The sequence below is a fragment of the Mirounga angustirostris genome, unplaced genomic scaffold (assembly GCF_029215605.1).
Source record: "Mirounga angustirostris isolate CCGP_5_RB_7025 unplaced genomic scaffold, mMirAng1.0.hap1 SCAF_3, whole genome shotgun sequence".
Taxonomy (NCBI): domain Eukaryota; kingdom Metazoa; phylum Chordata; class Mammalia; order Carnivora; family Phocidae; genus Mirounga; species Mirounga angustirostris.
This window is the reverse complement of record NW_026991711.1, coordinates 193358046-193371818: the sequence shown is the minus strand read 5'-3', so window position 1 is coordinate 193371818 and position 13773 is coordinate 193358046. Positions and strand designations below refer to the sequence as shown.

Below are 13773 nucleotides of genomic sequence, written 5' to 3'. Positions count from 1 at the left end.
CGGGCGTCGGCCGTGGCCTATCGGCGCCCGGCTCCGTGCTGGCGGGGGGAGCGGCATCATGGTTCAACGTGGGTCAATTTTTTGTGAATGAGGAGGGGAGGTTGTGGGGCCGACGCCGCGGAGCCCCGTCCCCGCCGCCGCCCGCGCCCGAGCCCGCGCGCCCGCCCGCCCGCGCCGCCGCCTCAGCAGCCTGGGCCCGGCGCGCCGCGGCCGCGTCCCCGCCGTCGCCGCCGCCCGAGCGCCCGCCCGCCCGCCCGCCCGCCGCCGGCGGTGGTGCTGGCGGCGCAGGCTGAGGAGATGCGGCTCGGAGCGCCCGCGCGGGGCTAGAGCGCCCGCCCCGCCGCCGCCGCCGCCGCCGCCGCCGCCGCGGTAAGCGCAGCCCCGGCCGGGCCCCGGCCCGCGGGCCATTGTCCGCCCCCGCCCGCCCCCTCGGCCGCAGGCCGCCGGCCCCAGCCCCCCGCGCCCTCGCCGCCGGCCCGGCAGGTGGACGCCCGGGTCCGCGCCCCGGCCCCGGCCCCGGCCCCGGCCCCGGCCCGCGCGCCAGGCCGCGCGTGGCGCCCAGCCCGCGGGTTTTCGGAGCGGGAGCGCGAGCCCGTCCTGCACCCTAGGCTGCAGCCCGGCGGCGAGGCGCGGCCAGGACGGCCGGCTGGCCTCGGGGGGGGGGAGCGCGCGCCGGCGCCCGCCGGGCCGAGCCCGGGGCAGGTGGGCCGGGGGCGCCCGAGCCGGGCCGGCGCCGTTTATGTAACTTTGTCCAGGGCTGTGAGTTTGCAGAAAAGCGTCCCTCCCCGCGGCTCCCGGCGCGGGCGCCCCGGTCCGTGCCGGGGGCGGGGGGGGGGCGCCGCCCGCGACCCCGGCTGGGTGCCTGCCGGGCTTCCCGGGCCGGGACGTGGCCGCGTCCCGCCCAGACGGTGGGAGCCGCGTTTCCCGGCGTTGCAAAAGCACGCCGCGGGGTTATAAGCAGACTGCCTCGTATCTACGTTTAACGTTGAGATCTGTGGCACAGTTAGGGCACGAGACCGCGCGGATCAGCGGCAAAGGCCGGGGGTGGAACCCGCTGTGCTCATTTAATGCACATCGGGCGTTTGAAATAACTTGCAGCAGCTGATAGAGCGTTTTCTTTACTGCATGCTGTAAACTGACCCGCTGTGGCACAGTGCTCAAATAAGGCGCTGCAGGAATTAAACTTAAGTTATTTCAAAACCGATGACTTTCTTGACTAAATCTTCACTGCGTTACTGTAGAGACCTCCCGAACTGCTGGCCGAGAGCCGCGCTGCCCGCCCTGGGGGACGGGGGACGGGGCCTGAGCAGTTACTCTGCTTCCTCTCCGTGCTCTGCTCTGGCTTTTCTGTTGATTCCCACAAACCACCTAAGCACGGAGGGCCTGGGAGTAAACACGCAAACAGCCCTCACCCAGCGCCAGCCCAGCGGGATTCGGGGAATGCTGGTGGGTTTGCGCCTCGGCCTGGTTTCGCTTTTCCTTTTGTAATATGACCGTGCTTGCTTGGAGTCTTAATTGCCTGCGATAATTCCGCGCATTACGTTAGGGATCGTCCTGTGGAACTGATGTGGCTTCAGAATTGAGCCAGGGAAGGTGGTGCTTGGTGGCGATCGGGGAGAGGAAGGAGAGGCACCGAATCGGGAAAACTCAGCTGCTTGTACACGGATATACACTCCGGCGATTACAAAGCAACAAAAGTTATTGCAGAATTTTGCAGTAACTATGGCAACACAATTACTCTATTATAATTGGAAATGCAAAATGCCACCCTGTTAGAAGTTTCATCAGAATGGAGTTCTGGATATCAAAAATAGGCAAGGTTTAATTTTTTTTTCCAGGTAGCTCCTGAGAATTCTAAGATCTGTGTTCAATTATCTATTTTTAAGATTGATCAAGCTTTCCCAGATATTCTACTCCCTTGGATCTGTGGCATCTTTCCCCAGAATTCACATTTGTGTGGGAGGGAAGTATTTTCCTGCCTTAAAACCACACACCCTGACACATTGTAAGACTTCTATAGCGTTCTGTGTTCTGGGCTTTTATTTTAAAGATCAAATACCCTCCGAAAGAGAGCGGTAATCAATCAGAAGAGGAGCAGGATTTATGCAGCAGGCAGATGTAACACTGCCCTCTTTAGGGTTAGTTCATTCTCCTGCAAGCTGGCGGTGGGGGAGCCCTGGGGCTGGGGGGGCACATGGCGGGGGGCGGGCGGATGACTGTGGACTCCAGTAGGCCTGGATGGCCTAGAGACCAAGGACAGATGTGGCCAAAGCAGCCCTGAGCCAGAATGTTCTGTGGTCAGCAGCTTCACAGCCCCGCAAAATCAAACTGTCCAAATACCATGCTCTCAGGGGCCTTGGGGGCTGTTGCCGTAGCAAGGTCGGCAGCGGCGTGGCACCCTGGCCATGTGCATCTGGAGTGGCCGATCTTGACTTTCAGCGGTCAGAAACCTGCTTTATAAGGCTGCCCCTCTTGGTGTTTACCAGGGGGACTCTAGTTCTGGAAGTTTCCACACGTTGTGGGGTTGCTGCAGTTTAATTTCGTTATAACTCTTTCCTTTTAACTACTGCATATTTATGCCCAGTAATCGACTTCCATTTCCCAGCTTCATTGTGAGGTTTCAATGCAGCATGAATGGCTTTGAATTTCTCATCCTTTGATGTTGGGGGTGGCACCAGAGGAAAGGCGACTTTGTGCCGTCTTAATTGCCAGAGCAGAAGAAACATTTCATCACTCCTGTAGAATCCGGCCATACTGTTCTCTATTGAAAACGGCTGGGCTTTCATCGCTCAGAAGCTGCCCTGAGTAATAGATTAATACCTGATGTAGGGAGCGAGGGGGACGGCGGAGAACGAGAGACAACTGCTGCGCCGGGAGGCCGCGGGCGACAGGCTGTGGCCAGGCTTGCGTTCCTGGACCAGAATCCATGACTGCAGCTGGGGATATGGGCCGGCCCAGACTCCCTGTGTGTGTGTGTGTGTGTGTGTGAGCGAGCTTCGGATTTTGCCCTTGCTCTGCAGCCTGTGAAGCTGGGCCTGAGCCCCTGCTCTTCTCGTCAGAGTGCGAGTCCCTGTCCCCGTTGGGAGCAGCCCCCCATTGATCCTGGGGTGGGAGGGGGCAGGCATCAAGTTGGGACGGAGTTTCGGTTTCCATCTCAGACAGTTGGCGTATGCTGGGGTGTGCAGTGGGCTCAGGGCCATTGGTCTTGACTTGACTTGACTACAGAGAAGGGTGTAGCATCTTTTGGTTTAAGTCAGATGCAGGGCTCCATGTCAGAACTGATGCTGCATTTTAACGGACCTTCACAGCATATGTTTACAGAGTGTTCCTTTTGGGAAAAAAGGTCCTGAAGTAAGATCTGTGAGTTATCTTCCAAAGATCAGTTTTCTCTTCTGGGGGTCTGTTTAGGGGTGCGGGGCGGCCTGGGGCATCTGTGGCTGCTTGGATGCCTTTTGTGACGTGCCTCCTACTTCATGTCCTGGAAGGAAGGTCCAGGGCCCTACACGGGTTGCTTCTACTGTGATCCTCCATGTAACATTGGGACAACTCACTGTCTGCCTCAGTCAGTGTGGACACCAGAATGTCTTTCCTAGTGAGCAGATCATACCACTAGTGATCATAACAGACCAGTAGCTAACGTTTAGTGAGCACCTGCTTGGGGCTACATGTTGTTGTAAGTACTTGCCGTGTATATCCCATTTATCTCCCCCGCAGCCTTTTGAAGTGGCTGCTACTTGCCCATTTTGCAGAGGAGGAACCCGAGAGAGAAGTGGAAGTGGAGCATCTGGTTCTCCTGGCTGTAACAAGCTGATTCCCTCTCTGCCGTGCCTCTGGAAGCTGAAGTTCAGTGTTGCTGAGGCATTTGGGAGGGCAGAGCCTCTTTGAGAAGATGACCGTTGGGAATATCTTTTGGGTTCAGTAGGGTCTGGGAAGTAATTCAGGTTTTCTCATGCCGTCTGCTGTCACGTGTGTGGCATTGTAGGACTGGGAGGGATCTTAACAATTGTTTTGGCTGGTGGTCATTGCATCCTGTGCTTGGATCTTCTGAGCCTGCCTGGGGGTCGGGGAGGATGGTGGAGGGCACCTTGGGCTCCACGTCCATTTCAACCAATGCACTTTGGCCTTAACTGTTCTGTCTGCAGGATTTCCTTGGAAGATTTTATTGGACGAAAGCATTCTAAGGGCCAAAAACTTTGAAAAACTACCAATTTGATCTATTCTTACTGTAACACCAAGCCAGAAACCTTAAAGATAAAATACTGACAGATTTAACAGCATAAAAATTAAAGAAAATTCTTTTTGGCAAAAGATTCCGTAAGTGAGGTTAAGAGACAACGAGAGAAAAAATATATAACAAGATGTGCCTATATGAGCTTAATAGCCAATATGTAAAGAGCTTTTGCAAACCAATAAGAAAAGGATGAGCATCCCTATTATAAGATGAGCAAAGCCTATAAGTAATACAAATTACAGTAGCTAATGTAAAAAACTTAGCTTTATTAATAGAGAATTTCAGGTGAAAGATCCCATTTATGCCCATCATATCAGCAAAGGTGGTTTGATAACTCCTGTTGGTTGGGATAACAGTTCCTATCTCCTATCATTTCTGTGAAATCGAAATTATTATGTGGAAAGTGCTTAGAATTGGGCCTGGCACATAGTGAGCACAGTGTACCTGTTGGCTGTTACTATTATTTGTTCTCTGGAGAGCAAATCGTAATTACTTCATTACTCTCCAGGAAACGTTTATGTGTCAAAAATTTAAATGGTAATTTCTCCAATCCCAGCAATTCTGCTTGTTGGGACGATTTATTCTTAGGAAAGAATATGATAGGTGCTTAGATATCCAGATATGTACAGGAGGTTATCACCACATTATTTGTAAAGGCGATACTTATTAAATACATTTTGGTATTTTCATTCTGTGGAATGTGGATGCACAGGCTCACAGATCAGAAGTGTGCAGTGTATTGAGAAAGTAGGTCCTGAGCAGTAATACCCAGGGGGTCCCTTTTTTATTTATTTTTTAACTACTTGGGTCTCTAAAGTGATAGCGGTGGTCCTCTGGGGTATCAGGGAAATGGGATGTGAGGGACTCTCTTGACTTTTCATAGATGTTGGTAGTGTGTACATTTTTGCTCTGAGCGTGTATTACTTTTAATAGTAATACTTTTTTTTTTTTTTTAAGCCTGGTATTGCCACTGGGGGGAAAACACTCTTCAACTTCATTATTTATAAAGGAGAAAAACCAGGTCCTTGGGAAGTTGATAAATATGCTTAGCATTAGAAGAATTTAGGGGATTTGTTTCCTTGACTCACCTGTAAGCTCTCCTCTTGGGGAGCTGGCCTCCTGGGTCTGGGCAGCCCTGGGATGGTCCATGCCGCTAGTGGTAGCCTAAGTGGTCTCCACCAGAAGTCGATCTGTCCCCTCCATTCCCTTGCTCGAAACCCTGTCATGGCTTCCCATTGTTCTTGGACCCTGGGAGGCCTGCCGGATCCTGGCCTCTGTTTTACCAGCCTCCTGTCCTGTTCGCTGAGCCTCAGCCGCCTGCCTGCTTTGCTTTGCAAGCCCCCTTTCAACCCAGGGACCCAGTACACACTTGCCCCACTCTCCTCCTTCCCCAATCCTCATCCGTGCTAATCCTTTAGTCCCCTGGTACACATGAGCCCAGCATCCTTTTTACTCCTTCCTCACAGGATCCAGTCGTGGAATATCATTAGCTCTTTGGGCCCTTTGTCGTTCAGGGTCCTGTCTCACTCTCTGGGGGCTCCGTGGGGTGGAGGCGCTCTGGGAATGACTGGGAGCGGCTGAGGAAGGGGCGGGCCGTTGGCCTGGCTGGAGAGCCTGCACGGGACCTGCTCCTCGGGCTCACGGCACCTGTTTCTGCCGGCGCTCTGGAACTGCCCGTTTTCTCCCCGCCTCAGTCGGGAAACTGCTTGGTCCTGATTTTGGAGATTACATGCTTTTAAGTAGATGCCGTAAATACAAGTGAAGTGGGTTCTGGGGAGGCAGAGCAGCACATAGCTTGTCCTCTGCCAGGCCGCCAGGGCTCTAGTGCTTGGAGGGCTAGCCGCTGCTTTTGCTAATGACATTTCCCCCTGTTTGCTTCATGTCGGAATTAATGACATTATGCAGTCAATTCTTATTTAACCTCATAAGTTTAATATGATACCTTAATATGGGTGCGTATATAAACATTTTGTAGTCTGCTCTGTTCAGAAATGTGGCTGTTAGGCTGTGTGCGTTTACTATTGTTTATGAAGTATTCCGTCTGTGAGAGTCAAGTGCTTTTGTTGGATTGAAGTTTGAGCCTGAAACAATAAATCAGTTCTTATGGCCTGAAAGCCCGAGCCGGCCTTCCAAGTGGGGGTGTCGCTCAAACAGTGATGGAGCTGAGCGATCCCCCGGGAGCAGCGGCATCTGCTCTGCATGATGCTGTTTGCTGGGACTGGTCTTTTTCAGGCTTCAGAAGACACGGTTGTGTGGCCCCCATCGGGCCCTCTTTGGTGCGGGAGTGGCATGATGGTTATGGTTGGGAGCAGGTTTCCTGAAAGTTTCTACTGGGTCAGTTATTATTTTGCAAATCCTCAGCCTGTCCCCAACCCAAGTACAAGTGTCAGGTCAGAGGGCGTTGAAAAGCCAATGCTCCCTGCACTGGGAGGACTCGGTAGCAGATGCAGAGCGCCCCCTTTCCCCCCCAGTCTTGACCAGGAAGCCCTGGCCTCTGCCGCCTGAGTAGAGACGTTGGTGGGAACAGGAGGAGGAGGGCGTGGGCCCACACAGGTGCACCAGGTCGTGGGGAGCCTGGGGGCTGGGGAGCCCACCCTGGATGAGTTGGGGTGTTTTTTGGCCAGAGCCAGAGTTGTGGGGTCACAGCAGCAGGCTGTGAGGGCCCCAAGGCTGGAGTGGGTGAGGAAGGGCGAGCTGGACAAACCAGGGGGCTGGCTGGCGGCGCTTGTCCCCGGAAAGGACTTCCTCACTTGCTCACGCGTGCAGTCTGCTTGTGCTTAATTGACGTTTCTGTCTTCTTTCCGATTCCTGTGAGGTGCCGGGCGCCTGGCTTCTCTTGTCTAGCCTGATGGAGGCGACATGGTTGGGGACGTGGGTGTTCGCCCTTCCTCAGTGAGGCCCCCAGGGGGCCCCTCTCTGGAGCGTACTTGGCCTGGGGTGCTGGCGCAGAGGGCTCTGGGCAAGAAGTGAGGGCAGCCCACACTAGGGGAACATGGGAGGCCCTTCCCTCATTCAGCCTGTGTTACTGAGAGCCCTCTTCTGGGTCCAGGACTCCATAGAAGTAGCCATGAGAGCCCAAGCTCTGTGGGAGTAGCATAGAGAACATTCTGGAAGGGACCTGAGCTTGCCTCTAATCCAGCTGTTGGTTTTATACGTGGGAAGTCAGAGGCTAAGTCTGAGCTCCGCTTGGCCCCTGCAAGGGCTTTCTTTATAGGTACTGTGTCCTTAGAGTATCCAGGAGTAAAGCAGGGCCCCAGCAGGTGGGCAGATCATGGCGGTGGGCTCGGGTCCTTCCATATTGATGCCTGAGGCTCTTCCTCTTACACCTGCTGCTCCAGCCCCATAGGGCTGAGGCGTTTGAGTGTTCTAATGAGCCTGACCCCCACTTCACCTTTGGGACCATGGGCACCGAGAGGAGGTAAAGTCGTCCAGCAGGGTCTGCGACCCCGTGGGGCGAGGCCGTGCAGTGAGATTAGTGACTCCCAGGGGGCAGTGGCCCTCAGCCCTTTGGGCCTTTAGAATGACCCATGAGGGGTTGTTTGGGAAGCACTGCCCTGGGTTAATACCCTGTCTGCTCTAAAATTATGTATGATTTTGCATGAAGAAGGTGTAATGGGTGGCTTCAGTCCCCATTCCTTGGAAAGCCTCTCTTTGCCAGCACAAGGGCTGTGTCGTCACCTCAGCTGTCCAGGCTGGAGGGACACACTGAAGGACACGTCCCTGGGCACCTCACTTCTTACCTCTGTCTCTTTGTGAGTCCTTTCTCTGAAGCACGTTGTTTTCCTTTCACCTTTGCCATCCTGTTGGTTTTGCGGCGGCCCTCATGCGTCCCCTTGTCGGCGTGGGGACAACCACACAACCTTGTCTTCTGAAGTCTGAGAGACCGGTCCCAGCAAATAGCACCACACAGAGCACCTGCAGCATCCCGCCTGTCGTGTGTTCTTGCATGCCCCAAGGAAGCCTGGGCCGGCCGCCGGGCCACCCTCCTCCACAGGCCCCCAGTGGCTGCGAGCCTCGCCGGGATTGGGCCCCCAGCAGAGGAGTGTCCACTCACCTTGCGGGGCTGAGGGGGTGAGCTGACCTTTTGGGACATGGGGTCAAAAAACAACAATGTAAAGTGTACCCCCAACTCTGTCCCCAAATAACGTCTTTCTGTGTCGGAATGGATAATGTTCATCTAAACGTGTTGCATTTTGAGGAAACTGTTATTTTCAGAATTCCTTTTTTCGGGGGGGAGGGGCAGAGGGAGAGAGAGAATCTCAAGCAGGCTCCACGCCCAGCACGGACCCAATGTGGTGCTCCATCTCACAAGCCTGAGATCATGATCTGAGCCAAAATCAACTTGGACCCCTAACCAACTGAGCCACCCACGTGCCTCCAGAATTCTTTTAATTAGCAGATGAGGCTGAGCAATAGGCTTGCCATGGGACTGTGCTCTGGGGTCGGCTCCTGGGATGGATTTGTTGTGGGTGTGGGCGGGGTCCGACTTGTGGAGGTATTGGTTCTGTTTCCCGGGTGCCGATTGGCCTGGAGTGAGCAGGAGGGGTTTCCACTGATGGAGACATTTTGCTTTCTGTGGCTTGGGAGTGCTGAGGACAGACGTGGGTGTTGAGTCAGGTGTGGGTTGAGATCCCAGCTTCACTGTTGTGACCTTGTTGCCTGGCTGGTGCTGCCTTGTGTCTATAGGAGGGGAGGCCAGCAGGGCTGTTGCAGGCCCAGGAGCCTGTCCCCAAGGCTCAGCCCCTCTCCTCCGCCTCTCCTCGGGCAGGTCTCAGGTAGGTGGTCATATGCAAGGGGAGTATTGGTGACTTTGGTGTCCCTTACATAACTTCGGGGCTCCCCGAGGTCCCTGTGCCGGCGCAGGGCATCTATGCCTGTGTCTGCCGAGGTCATGGCAGGGTGAGCACCTCCCCGGGGGACCTTGGTCGTGTTTGGGAGCCAGTGTGTCTTTGTCTTCGTGGGGGCTGTTTCTTAGCCTGCAGAGATCCTGTCTTGACTGCTCAGCGGCACCCCGCCAACTGCACGCCGAACAGCGTGCAGCTCCCAGGGCGCTGCTGTGTGCGGCGGGGACCTGGAGGCCCGTCTGCGACCCACATGCAGAGCTGGGGCCTGGCAGTGGCTGTCCTGCTGCACCTGGCCCTTGACGTTGGTGCGATTCGTCCCCAGGCCCATGGTGCCGAGGTCTGCAGCCCCGAGGGTGATCCATGAACATAAGTGGTTGGATGTTTCATGCTGGGGTTTTGCTGTCCGTGATGCTTCCTGGCATTCTGGAAAAGGGAGCTGTCCCAGGACCACGAAGATGCAGGTTGCAAGTCCAGCGGCAGGTTTGCCCCCTTTCCGCTTCTCTTCACTGCTCTTGGTCACGCACCAGCAGGGAGCCTTACGGACTGAGCCTGGCTCACCTGCCGCCCCCATGTTGCTGTGCTGTCAGAAGGCCATTCTGCGTGCCTGTGGCTCGAGGGAGCCTGCGTGGCCTGGGTGGAGGGGCTGCAGCTGTGGGGTGAAGGGGCAGTGCTGCCCAGGGAGGGTGGTGAAGAGCTTGGCGACTGGAGGCTGGGTGCTTCTGGTGCCCAGTGGGCACAGCCTTCCATGGGTGGCTCTGTGGGTGTGAATGCAGGGGAACAGCTCTGACCTTGTTGTGGGACCAGGTAGTCTGTGGTGAAGGAAGGAGCTAGGAAACAGGAGACCAGATTATGTCCTCCTTGGGATTATGGGAAAGTCTCTTTAAGGGAGTCTTGTGAGCAGCTCTCAGCATTGAGCAGGAAGGTATTTCCAGGAGCTGTCCGTCAGGTGGGATCTCTCCGTGGCGGATTCACAGAGTACCGTGTGCTGCAGGGAATTCATTGACTTGCTTTCCCAGAAAGTTGGGTGAAGGAAGAGTTCAGGCAGGGCTTGATCCAGTTCCTCCACAACATCATCAAGACTGGCTTGTTCCCTTCCCCTGTTTGTGAGAGTCGGCTTCCCGCCTAAGAGGGTCCAGCCAGCTGCTCTCTGGGCTGCATGTACCCTGGTTTGTGCCACTAGGAAAGAGAATATATTTGTCCCTGCCAAAGTCTTGGATTTATTCTGCTCAGTATGGCTGAGGTCACTGTCCACCTCTGAACCGTCACCAGCCAGGGGTATGGAACGCAGAGTGGCTCAGCCTCTTCCAGAAGCTGGTTGAGGAGTCCGCTTCCCTTGTGTGGAAATCGCTGTGGTTGGCAGGAGGGAGAGAGGGATGGGTGCTGAGGAGGGACCCAGTGGACGGCATCCTCCAAGGAGCCCCCTGCTCTCTGTGGCCCTAGCAGCAGATCCAGAACAATGTTCTGTGGGGGTTGCTGTGTGAGGTGCCATACTGAACACAGATTTCATCTCAGGGGGTCCTGTAGTGGCCCTCTATGGAGGTCACAGAGGTCTAGAAATGAGGCACTAACCAGCACTTACTTCTGTGGCAACAGATGGCTGGGGCACACTGACCTTCCTGGGTGCCCTTCTACTGGGTGTACCCCAGGCCCTGGGAGTCAGTGGCATGTGGCTGGAGCTAGCCAGCTGGCAAGGTGCATAGGGTGATCTAGAAGCTTCATCAGGGAGATTCCTCCGTCCTCTCCCTCCACCAGCCGGCCTGGATGCTGACACCCCTGGGAGAGGCCCTTGGAGTGGGGACAGTGGGGCCACGAGATGGCAGGGGCTGGGTCTCCTGACACCTGTGGCTGCTTTCTCCTGACTGATCCCCCTGCCCTCAGGGCACTGCCCCCAGGCAACCCAGGAGAGCAAAGGCAGTTATCTGAGGATGCCCTAGAAGGGGTTGAGCCCACGCTAGCTCTGCTGCCCAGCACAGAGGTGGATTCACGTTGAGGGTATCCTCAGAAGGTGGGGCGAGTCCTGCCAGCTAGGCGGACTCGGCCTGGTGGTTCTGGATCACCGATCACATCTGCCTCTCTGCAAGCAAGGGGTGCATTGCAGAGAATGAGCTTTGAGAGCAGATGGATAGGTTGCAGAATCCCAGCTTCACAACCCTCCACTGTGTCAGTGGTCAGATACCCAGCTTCCCTGTGCCTCAGTTTTCCCAACTGCAAAGTGAGCAGCGAGTCTCCACTGGGGAGGATTATTGTCGTGATCATGGGAGATACAGGGGTCAGTGGCCTATCTCCTATGCCTGCCATGTAGAAATGCTGTTGACTTTCTTTAGGTTCATGTGCCTACAGGTTGAGAGGGACCCCTGCCCAGCTGCATCCTGCTATATTTCTTTAGTGCCAGGCACTGTGGTGTTACTAAATGCTCTCCGCCTTACATACTCCCAGCCGACGCTTGAGGAGGCTGACCCCTGAGGCAGGGTGGTGGGATGGTGGGCAGCTTGGGTTTGAACCAGGCAGCCAGCTCAGTGCATGCCTTGTTCCTTAGGCACTACCTGGAACGCACTGTACGGCTGTCTGCCCCTAGGGAAGCAGTGCAGGGCTCAGTCTGCAAGGCACTTCTGGGTCAGAAAAGCAGAGTGGTGAGGGGCTCAGCATTTTAGAAAGGGGTCCAGGTGCGTGTCCTGGTGCAGCTATGTTCAGGCTGCAACATGGCCTCTCCCCAATGCGTCCAGGCCTGTTTCCTTTGTGCACGATCAGAACAAGATGCCCCTGACCTGGCCGAGCTGTGGGACTGGTGTGATGCCCCTGCTGGCTGGGGGCCTAGGCCCGGTCATCTCCCCGGGTGTGGAAGGGCCCCAGCCAGAGGCGGAGAACCTCAGCCCTGCGCACCCCTCCCCCCGGGGAGGTTTTCCTGAGGTGGGTGGGGGAGGCTCTCCTGGGTTCTGTGGTGGTGGTGGTGGTGGTGACTGGCCCTGTGGTCCTTGCCGGGCAGTTGCACGGCTGGACAGCGGATTCTGGGACTGCAGCTGCGGAGGCCTCTTGTCTGGGTGGGTGGACGATGTTCCTGCCCCTCACAAGCCCCTGCTTGTGGCCATACTGGTACCTGTGGGCAGGGCAGCTGCTTCAGCGGGTGACCTCATGGAGGCCCCTTGTCACCAGTGCCCGGTCTTCCCTCTCTTTAGCTCACAGTTCAGTTCTGCGATGGATGGCCCTGGTGGCTGACAGGCATGGACACATGCGCACACACGTGCACGCACACGCACACGTGTGCATATGTGAACACACCTGCACACAAAACACGTGTATGCACGCACACAGATATGCACAGACACGCACACACAGATACACACGGGAACACGTGCACACACATGTACGTATGCATGCACAGACCCCACGTGTACATGTGTACACAGACGTGTACGCATGCACACATATTCACACGTGCACAGACATGCACATACAGAGACATGGGAACACATGTGCACACACATGTACATATGTACATATGCACAGACCCCACGCGTACATGTGTATACAGACGTGTACGCATGCACACAGACACACCACATGTGTGCATCTGTATGTACGCAAGAGACATACATGTGTGCGCATGCACAGAGACACACACGTACATGCATGCGTGTAGGCGTGGACACACACAGGAGCATGTGGAGAGTATGAGAGTCCGGCTCCTCTCTTGTTCTTCCTGCAGACTGACTTCAGCCACTGGCCTTGGGCCACCTACCACTTAATGAGGAATGGCAGAGTTTCTGGAAGGAGGTGCTCTGGCGACGGTTGGGTGATGAAATTCTCCCTCCACAGCGTGCAATTCTCACCCACTTCCGCAGCTGTAAGCACCACCGCTGCTTGCCATCCTCCCAGCCCCGCCCGCTCACGTCCGGCCTGCGATTTCAGGACTATAGTTCTGCATGGAGGCATTTTGATCTCTGTCCCGTCAAAGGGGCCCGGGGTCTAGTTGGGCAAGGACAGCTGAGGCCAGCCTTGCCCGTGGGCCCCCGGGACAGGCGTCTGTCTCACCTGGACGCGAGGGGTGTTTTTCTTAAGGAGGCACAGTAGGCACCCCTGGGGCTGGCATGCCTGCGGCACCCTCGAGGCGCCTGCGCTCTCCCGTCTCTTGTGTGGGGCTGTTCCAGGTCAGGCACGGGTGTGGTCGGAGTAACCCGCGAACCCTCCTGTGGAGGGCTCCTGCCTGTCGCCCAGCTGGTCCCCCGGCTCCTGAAGCCTCCAGCTGCCCCGGGCACCCACGGCACCTGCTCCCTGGGACCACGCTCCTTTGTCCACATTGGCCTGCCAGCCAATGAGACCTTAAGGGATGGCGTTGGGCCCGGGTCCCGTATTCCTCTCAGAGCTAGGACTCTTGCTGGCTCTGGCAGTGACCCTCTCACCTGTGGTCCCCATTCCTCTCATAGCCATGTCCCTGGCTCCCTGTTCTCATGGCATTTGGCTCTCCGTGCCAGTGGCCTTAACCCTCACCCCGAAGCGTGCTCCCTGGGACCCCGTCTCCAGTCTTCCGTCTTTCGCCTGCATTCTGCCTACATCAGCCTTCCTCGTCTCCTAGTCATGGCGCACCTGCCCCGATGTCCATGGCTTCCCACTGTCTAGAATAAACCTTGGGTCCTTTGCCTCGCCTGTGGGGTCTCTAGGGCTGCATCCAGCTTCCCTTCCCCAGATTCTGCCATCCGTGCC

The 13773-nt window shown here is 56.2% G+C and overlaps 1 protein-coding gene across 6 annotated transcripts in view; it reads left to right on the top strand.

Annotated features, from left to right (window-relative positions):
• The first annotated feature begins 211 nt into the window (after positions 1-211).
• Positions 212-13773, top strand: part of HDAC4 (histone deacetylase 4) — a 297813-nt gene continuing 284251 nt past the window's right edge. For 3 of the 6 annotated variants that reach the window (XM_064587381.1, XM_064587379.1, XM_064587386.1), the window contains exon 1: positions 212-369. The gene's annotated coding sequence lies outside the window, so the exon portion shown is untranslated. The remainder of the gene's footprint in view (positions 370-13773) is intronic. The other 3 variants (XM_064587385.1, XM_064587380.1, XM_064587376.1) reach the window with 1 other exon arrangement.